Source organism: Macrobrachium nipponense, chromosome 9 (genome assembly GCF_015104395.2).
Source record: "Macrobrachium nipponense isolate FS-2020 chromosome 9, ASM1510439v2, whole genome shotgun sequence".
Lineage (NCBI taxonomy): Eukaryota > Metazoa > Arthropoda > Malacostraca > Decapoda > Palaemonidae > Macrobrachium > Macrobrachium nipponense.
This window is the reverse complement of record NC_061110.1, coordinates 87,591,110-87,601,109: the sequence shown is the minus strand read 5'-3', so window position 1 is coordinate 87,601,109 and position 10,000 is coordinate 87,591,110.

Sequence of the window (10,000 nt, the reverse complement as noted above, 5' to 3'; positions counted from 1 at the left end):
ATTAATGCTCTTGCTTGACTCCGTTAATAGGATGATCTAAATCTCTCATATGTACGAATAACGCATTAGATATTTGCCCAGTTCTCACAGAATATTGGTGCTGTTTGAGACTTTGTGAAAGAGATTTACCGTTCTGTCCGTAATAGACTTTATCACACTTTTTGCAAGGAATTTCATATATGCAGCCTGGAAGATCTTTAGGAGAATTTTTGATTACACTACTCTTGACATTAATATTACTGAAAACAACATTTATGTTAAAAAGCTTTAAAATTATAGGAATATCTAAAAACGTTTCATTAGAGGATAATTTTAGAATGTTATGCTTACTAAATTCAAGTTTGTCATTAGTTGAATAAAATGTTTTTCTAGCTCTTTTCCATGCCACATCTACAAAAGTCCTTGGGTATTTAAGTTTCAATGCAATATCATAAATGGCTTTAAACTGTGGGCTATAGACACGTAAAGCCCTTAGAAATATCCCAGAAAAAACAGAGAATTTAACATTTTGATGGTGATTGGAGTTGTAATGAACAAAAGAGGCAATAATAGTTGATTTTCGAAAGACTGAAAAGGTGAAATTTCTATCATTTCTATGGACAGATACATCAAGAAAATTCAAATTACAATTTCTTTCTTCCTCTATAGTACTTTTTATAGAAGGGACTAAATTATTGAGATTATTAAGGAATTCCTGGAGATTTTCGTGAAGTGGCCAAATACAGAAAATATCATCCACATACCTAAACCATATAACATTTTGGGGTAAAATTCTTGGTAAGAGTTTTGTCTCAAAAATTTTCATGTAAATATTGCTAAGGACAGGAGATAAGGGATTACCCATAGCCATGCCAAACTTTTGTACAAAAAAAATCCCCATTAAAACAAAATGTACTATCTTTGATACATAATCTTATGAGACTAATGAGGTTTGCTACGCTTAAGGGAATGTCATGACGTTCTGATTCATCCTCCGAAACGCATCATGTACTTCCACTTTTGTGATGTCGATGTGTTTCTGAAGTATGATGCGTTGAAACTCGTCGAAAGGTCGCTCTGCTAGACGAAGAATTCTCACAGGTATAATCGACTTGGGCATCACTTGCTTGTTCACACACTTCCGTAGAAAGTTAAGTCAGAGTTTCAGTTTGTGAATGATGATAAGAGCATTACGTAAGGATGTCACTAATAGAACAATGCTCGAAAATTCACAGAAAAGGCGTAGAAGTTGCGTGTGGTTTCCATTATGCTTAAAAAATCACAGTAGATGCACGTGACTTCATTAAATAAGCGAATACCACAGGAAAATGATAGTCAGAAATCCAAGCGCTTTCGTCTTTACTAAGACATTGTCATGGAGCTAACGAAATACAGTTGGAGAGAAAGGTCTCAGGTACACAACAAGATCAAGAATACCAGATGGTTAATTGTCAAAAGGGTAAAAATTAAAAGAGATAATCCAGAATTATCGGATATAACACGGTCACAAACCCACTGTGATTTTTTAAGCATAATGGAAACCACACGCAACTTCTATGCCTTTTCTGTGAATTTTCCGAGCCTTGTTCTATTCGTAACATCCTTCTGTAATGATCTTATCATCGCTCACAAACTGAGACTCCGACTTAACTTTCTACGGAAGTGTATGAACGAGCAAGTGATGCCCAAGTCGATTTTACCAGTGAGAATTCCTCGTCTAGCAGAGCGACCTTTCGACGAGTTTCAACGCATCATACTTCAGAAACACATCGACATCACAAAAGTGGAAGTACATGATGCGTTTCGGAGGATGAATCAGAACGTCATGACATTCCCTTAAGCGTAGCAAACCTCATTAGTCTCATAAGATTATGTATCAAAGATAGTAAATTTTGTTTTAATGGGGAATTTTTTGTACAAAAGTTTGGCATGGCTATGGGTAATCCCTTATCTCCTGTCCTTAGCAATATTTACATGGAATTTTTTGAGACAAAACTCTTACCAAGAATTTTGCCCCAGAAAGTTATATGGTTTAGGTATGTGGATGATATTTTCTGTATTTGGCCAGTTCACGAAGATCTCCAGGAATTCCTTAATAATCTCAATAGTTTAGTCCTTTCTATAAAAATTACTGTAGAGGAAGAAAGAAATTGTAATTTGATTTTTTTTATGTAACTGTCCATAGAAATGATAGAAATTTCACCTTTTCGGTCTTTCGAAAATCAACCAACGTTGCCTCTTTTGTTCATTACTACTCCAATCACCATCAAAATGTTAAATTCTCTGTTTTTTCTAGGATGTTTCTGAGGGCTCTACGTGTCTGTAGCCCGCAGTTTATTGACGCTGAAATTAAAACTATTTATGATATTGCATTGAAACTTAAATACCCAAGGACTTTTGTAGATGTGGCATGGAAAAGAGCTAGAAAAACATTTTATTCAACTAATGACAAACTTGAATTTAGTAAGCATAACATTCTAAAATTACCCTCTAATGAAACGTTTTTAGATATTCCTAGAATTTTAAAGCTTTTTAACATAAATGTTGTTTTCAGTAATATTAGTGTCAAGAGTTTAGTAATCAAAGATTCTCCCAAAGATCTTCCAGGCTGCATATATGAAATTCCTTGCAAAAAGTGTGATAAAGTCTATTACGGACAGACCAGTAAATCTCTTTCACAACGTCTCAAACAGCATCAATATTCTGTGAGAACTGGGCAAATATCGAATGGGATTATTCCGTACATATGAGAAGATTTTAGAATCAATCCTATTAACTGGAGTCAAGAAAGAGCCTTAATCCCATGTAATGACACAGTTAAAAGGAATATCATTGAATCTTGTTTCATCAAGTCAAATAATAGAAATGTTCTAAATTTAATCTTGGTTTATTTAAACTTGATGCTTTTATAATGAAAAAAAGTTGTAGATAAATATAAGCAACAAAATTAATATATTCAGTTTTTACATGGTTTGGACTGTAAAGATACTTTGTAATTTCGGTTAGGGACAAATCTGTTTAGGTTTGTGACCGTGTGATATTCGATAATCCTGGATTATCTCTTTTAAATTTTACCCTTTTGACAATTAACCATCTGGTATTCTTGATCTTGTTGTGTACCTGATACCTTTCTATCCAATTATATTTCATTCGCTCCTTGACAATGTCTTAGTAAAGACGAAAGCGCTTGGATTTCTGACTATCATTTTCCTGACGTATTCGCTTATTTAATGAAGTCACGTGCATCTACTGTGATTTTTTAAGCATATGTATATAGATATATATATATATATATATATATATATTATATATATAATATATATACTATATATATATATATATAACACACACACACACATACACACACACACACATATATATATATATATATATATATATATATATATTATATATATAATATTATAATATATATATTCATACATACGTGCATACTATTATTAGAATGCTTTGACAATAATTATTTCTGTAGTTGTGCGCGTATAATTATAGAAATAAACTCGGGAAGATATGTCAGTTGCTTTAATAAGAGACAAACCTCTAACCTAATTTTTATCTTTTGTCAAAACACGAGTTGTAATATAAGGCAATCTACTATGATGTGACGATTTCAACATATTTGCGTAGTGTTCGACATGGAAGCCTATGATTTTTATGAATTTGACTCCTGGCTCTTTAAAACCTATCAAATGTTTGTGATTATTGGCTTCTAATATAGGGTCGACAGGCTCTGTATACAGTCTACCTAGGTAAAAATAATTTGAAAACCAGAACAAAACAAAAATAAAAGAAAAATATGGTTTTTAGTGGCAGCCGATATTTAAATCGGTATAATTCCAGAATCGTGTAGGGTCTACAACGTCTACCCAGGTATAGATAATTTTAAATACCCCCCCACCCCCCATAGCTAAAAAATAAAGAAAAATATTGTTGAAACTACACTACGATAGATACGCCGCAGTTTCAATGAAGTTCCACAAAACTTTTGATATAACTTTTTAGAGATGTTCCAAAACCCTTTGTCAATTCCTCCTCCCCCACCCCACCCCACACGCGCGCGCGCACACACGCTCACACATACGCACACACACGTTCGGCCTCTCTCGTATATGGCGTTGGGTGACAAGTTATTAAAATTTCCAGAATCAACATTCACTTCTGGATCCATTCCACGTCGTAATAAAAAAAAAAAAAAAAAGAGTGGCTGGGCTTAAAAGAGAGAGAGAGAGAGAGAGAGAGAGAGAGAGAGAGAGAGAGAGAGAGAGAGATAAAGTAAAATGGCTTTTTTGGAAAGTTCGCTGCAGAGGCAATAATGAAAATAGCTACAGGAAATTGCCGTCGTCGACACGCGCTCGAAACTTTTTAAGAATAACACCGAACTTTGATGTTTATAATTCAGTATGACCAGTGGATCCCCTGAATGCGTAGCTGAGAGCTTTCTGAAAACATAGTAGTGATGGAGAGTGAAATGTCCAATTTTTATTCCCATTTTTTTTTTCTTATAGCTCTGTCGAAAGGATTGCGGAAAAATTAAACAGAGTTCGAGTTATAAAATGTTCATAAGAATCTCTCTCTCTCTCTCTCTCTCTCTCTCTCTCTTTGCATGTATGTATTACTGTTTTCAAGTAAGTTTTTATTATCTCGATCACTTTTTTCACATGATATTATGCCTTGCGTAGGCTCGATTTTATATTTTGTGTCATCTTGAGAGGAGAGAGAGAGAGAGAGAGAGAGAGAGAGAGAGAGAGAGAGAGAGAGAGGAAAACTTTTTATGCTCTGAACTTATTTTTACAAATAGTTTCCCCTTTACCCCTTCCTCGCTCTTAATTAAAAGGAAAAATGCCCATAATCTTTACGTGCCATAATGGACTATACCCGTAACACTCGCTGAATTTTTCATCTCGTTTCTTCGTTATAAATCTAGATTTTTTTTTTAGTTTATACCCGTGTCTAAAGGATTGGGCCATTATTTGTTTCAAGCCTTTTTTTTTTCTTCTTTTTTTAAATGAAGCCGTGCTTTCTCATACGGAAACTAAAAATATTTTTTGGGACTGATGCATATTTCAGGTGAGCGTTAATCTCTTACTCGTAGAGAAGGGACTTGATTCGTATTTGATAATGAACGTAGGCTTGGCAGTTCTATGGTTTGTTTTCCCAAGTGATTTTAGGTTTGACTATAAGCTCTGATTTAAAAACAATATTGTTATAAAGAGATATCACTGAATTGAAGTCTACACTGGATTGAAGTCCACACGCCTCATCCAGATTATATCTTTTAAGTTTAATGGCGTTCATTATTTATGTTTAAAATTCTTCTTATATGGATTACTGTTCGCTCGAACTAATGGTATTCATTATTTATGTTTAAAATGCTTCTTATATGGTTTACCTTTTGCTCGAACTGGTCAAATTGAACTGCTCGTCCTCTAAATGGATTTTGTTCTGTAAAAAATCCCAATAAATAAAGTGGGTTATTGGAAACTCATAATTCCACTAGTCCCTAGCCGGAAATGGTAAGCATATAGGGCTAATTTATCGGACAAAAATGATAATAACGTCCTTTATGGGTACTTGATAAAAAACGATTCCACTTCTACACTTACCAATTCTACGCTGTGAAAGGGGAAAATTTGCATTATTCAACTTTATAAAAAATATTCAGTGTTTTATGTCAGAGAGGGTAGAAAGCAACCCCCCTTCTCCCCCACTCAAAATGGAAAACAAAAGAAAGAAGAAGCTAGCCGTTTCGAAATCGTTACATTACAAAAAAATGAGGAATGAAAAGCTAGCTATTTCAAAATTTTTTTTTACATAAAAGAGACCCCAACTTGAAATGGTCAGGTCCTTGTGGGTTATTGTCTATCTGGTGATTTCTGGAAGCTATAAAAACACGGAAGTTTCGGGCTATTAGGCTTGAATTATTTCAAAAACTTGTTCTGGGCCGTTTTCCAAACATAACCGTAAAGGTGCACGGAAACGTGTGTGTGTGTGTGTGTGTGTGTGTATATATATATATATATATATATATATATATTATATATATATATATATATATATATATATATATATATGTATATATATATATATATATATATATATATATATATATGTAATATATATATATATATATATATATATATATATATATATATATATATATATATATATATATATATATATATATATATATATATATATGTATATGTATATACATATATATATATATATATCAGGTAGCAAATACACATATACCACCAGGGAATGTCCATGATACAAGATGTAAAAATGACAATTTATTCTATGAAATGTTTCGCACATGAAATTCTCTGTGCATCATCAGTCTGAAAGAACATAAAGACACATTTATAAATAAAAAACAATAAAAGTGAAAAAAACAGGAATTCACATATATTAAAAATAGTCATAAAATTTCATAAAAGAACAAAGAAACGAGAGGACATAATCATATGTAAACCAGACAAAGGTAAGGGAGTGGTTATTCTAAACAAGAACGATTATGTACAAAAGATGGAAACTATCTTGTCTGACAGTTCGAAGTTTGAGGCCCATAGCGAACCTTCCTTTCTTGATATATATATGTAAGCGAGAAGACAAGATTAACAGATTTTTAAGGAAAATTAAAAATGATAACATCATAAATGAAACAACTTATCGACAACTGTTCGTCACTGGTTCATCTTTTGGTGTTCTTTATGGGCAACCAAAAATTCATAAACCAGACCCACCTTTAAGACCAATTATGGCTGCTTATAACAATCCTTCTTTTTTTATCTCAAAGTTTTTAGCTGGACTTTTATGTGAATATAGTAATAATGAATATTATTTTAAAAAGTGGATATGACTTTCAACAACTGATTACCAGACAAGATGGAGATTACTATATGGTTAGTTTTGACGTTGAGTCTCTATTTACCAACGTACCTCTTAATGAAACCATCAATATTATACTTAACAAAATATTCATTGAGGAAGATACAAATTTCCATAGTTTTAATCGGGCTATTTTTAAACAATTACTCGATCTTGCTGTGCAAGATTCGATGTTTGTATTTAATCAGCGACTCTACTCGCAGGTCGATGAAGTTGCTATAGGTTCTCCTGTAGGCCCCATTTTTGCAAATTTTTTTATGTCTCATTTGGAGTCTGAGTTTTTCAACCGGTTTGATTCTAACATTAAGCCGTCATTATATCGTAGATATGTTGATGATACCTTTGCCTTGTTTCAACACCCATGGCAATGTTCTTTTTTAAAGTATATTAACAACTTTCATCCTAATATCAATTTTATAATGGAAGTAGAGAACGATGATTGTTCACCTTTTTTAATTTTGAAAATTACCAGAACTAACTCTGAGTTCTCCACGTCAGTCTATAGAAAACGTACTTTTACTGGATTGACTAACAATTATTATAGTTCGTGTCAACAATCTTTTAAACTTAATACTATTCACACTTTGGTTAATAGAGCACTGAAATACTCTTCGTCTTGACAAGTATTTCACATGGAAATTACCATTTTGTTAGGTTTCTTCAAATCTAATTCATTTCCACTCGAAATTGTTCCAAAAACCATTAACAAAATACTTACGAAATTCTTACAGCCACCAATACCTAATTTTAATGTCCCCAAAAGACTATTTTATGTCACGATCCCTTATATATCTGACTTAAAATTTACATCCAGCCTCACACGAATCATTCAACATGAGATACCATGCCTTAAAGTTAAGCTCATATCTAGCAATCCCTGCACAATTGGTTCCTTTTTTAACTATAAAGATCGCCTTCAGCTTTTTATGCGATCCAACGTTATATATAAATTTACATGCCCTGGATGTCCGGGCTCTTACGTCGGATCAACTCGAAGGCTGTTAAGGGTCAGATATTGCTCTCACTTGAGCTTCAGCTTTCGCACTGGTCAGAGAATAAAACAACCTGAATTTTCCAACATCAGAAATCATGCCTCTCAATGCAAAATTGAAATACAAAAAGAACAGTTTTCCATAATAGACCATGTCAAACATCCTGACCATTTAACTACCCTTGACTCTTTATATATCAAGAGGGTTGTTCCCTCCCTCAACAGTAATACGTCCTCAGCAACTCTGTACCTGACATAGTTGAAGTCGTTACTTTTAACGTGTCTTAGTTCATTCCATCTTCTCTCCTCACAATGAACGGTTGGTCTCTTAAGCAGTCTTTTAACCTGTTTTTTACTTTGTTCTTGTATGTAATTTAATGACTATTTTTGATATATGTGAATTCCTGTTTTTTCCACTTTTATTGTTTTTTATTTATAAATGTGTCTTTATGTTCTTTCAGACTGATGATGCACTGAGAATTTCATGTGCGAAACGTTTCATAGAATAAATTGTCATTTTTACATCTTGTATCATGGACATTCCCTGGAGGTTTTATCTAATATCTATATCTATATCTATATCTATATCTATATCTATATCTATATCTATCTATATATATATATATTATATATATATATATATATATATATATATATATATATATATATATATATATATATATATATATTATATATATATATATAGAAGACGAAGAAGAAAAAGAAACCAGGAAAAAACTTGAGCATTGGAATAGATTGGGCATAACTGAAGGGATGGTGAGAAAACAGGAATTCTTGAAAGGAAGTCTTTGTGTTTTTATAAGAAGACCTCGGAAAGAGTATAAAGGAAAGAGTAGAACCTGATATTTATGGAACAGTTTGCAAAAGAAGAATGCGATGGTGGGAGGTCTACGGTGTGAGTGAGTGAGTACATCCTTCACTGCCCTGACAGATATATTGCTTCCTTAAGAGTACTCACATTCTTTCTCTTTTCTTTAGACTTGGGTTAGGAGAGACCCTCGATAGCAGTGTCAATCTCAGAAGAATCTCTTTCTCTCTCTCTCTCTTTCTCTCTCTCCTCTCTCTCGTCTATCTCTCGGTCTCTCTCTCTCTCTCTTCTTCCCTTTATTCTCTCTCTCTCTCTCTCTCTCTCTCTTTTTTTTTACACAATTGAACAGAAATTAATTGTCATGTCAAGTTAATTTCATATATTAAAAAAGCAAAATTTTTTTCATGCGTAAAACCATATTTATATTCATATGATACACACACACACACACACACACACACACACACACACACACACACACACACATATAGATATAGTATAGATATATACACAGTATACATATAAATATACTATACATATACATATATTATATATATATATATAATATATATATATATATATATATATATATATATATATATATATGGACAACTGGCTTACATAAAAAATATGACATTGAGTGTTCCACGTTTCTTGTCCCTCCAAATAATTTGGAAAGTTATTCTCTCTCTCTCTCTCTCTCTCTCTCTCTCTCTCTCTCTCTCTCTCTCTCCTTCTCTCTCTCGTTCTCTCTCTCTCTCTCCTCAATACATATTCCAGTAAACTTCTGCGTATGTCCTTAGGGGTTCAGCCCGATCACTATAAATTTCGAATAATTTTCAGCTGGTTCAAGTGTAATTAATATGAGAGTCAACCATGCGTTCGAAATAAGTGTTCTATTGCTGAGATTCACGAAATTACTCTTAAAGAATACAGAATATCACGAACAGTGAATGAAATGTAGAATTCAGGCCACAGGACCAAGGACTGGGACCAAGGACTGCGAAGAAAGGGAAACAAAGTATAAATGTTAGAGAAGTATAACAGGAGGAAAGCCTTGCAGTTGCACTTTGAAGCAATTTTGAAAGAAAAGGTGGCAGGTAAGATAGAAGAAAGAGAATTTTATACGGAGGTACAGTAAGCGAAATGAAAGGGGTTACAGCTGAGACCCGAAATGACATTGCAAATAACCTTAAGTAAAGTCTACAGTGCATAGCGTGAGGTGGACTGATGGCACCATCCCAAGATGGGGAATGTCACGGATACGAATGATGCTGAAACTTTGATTTTCT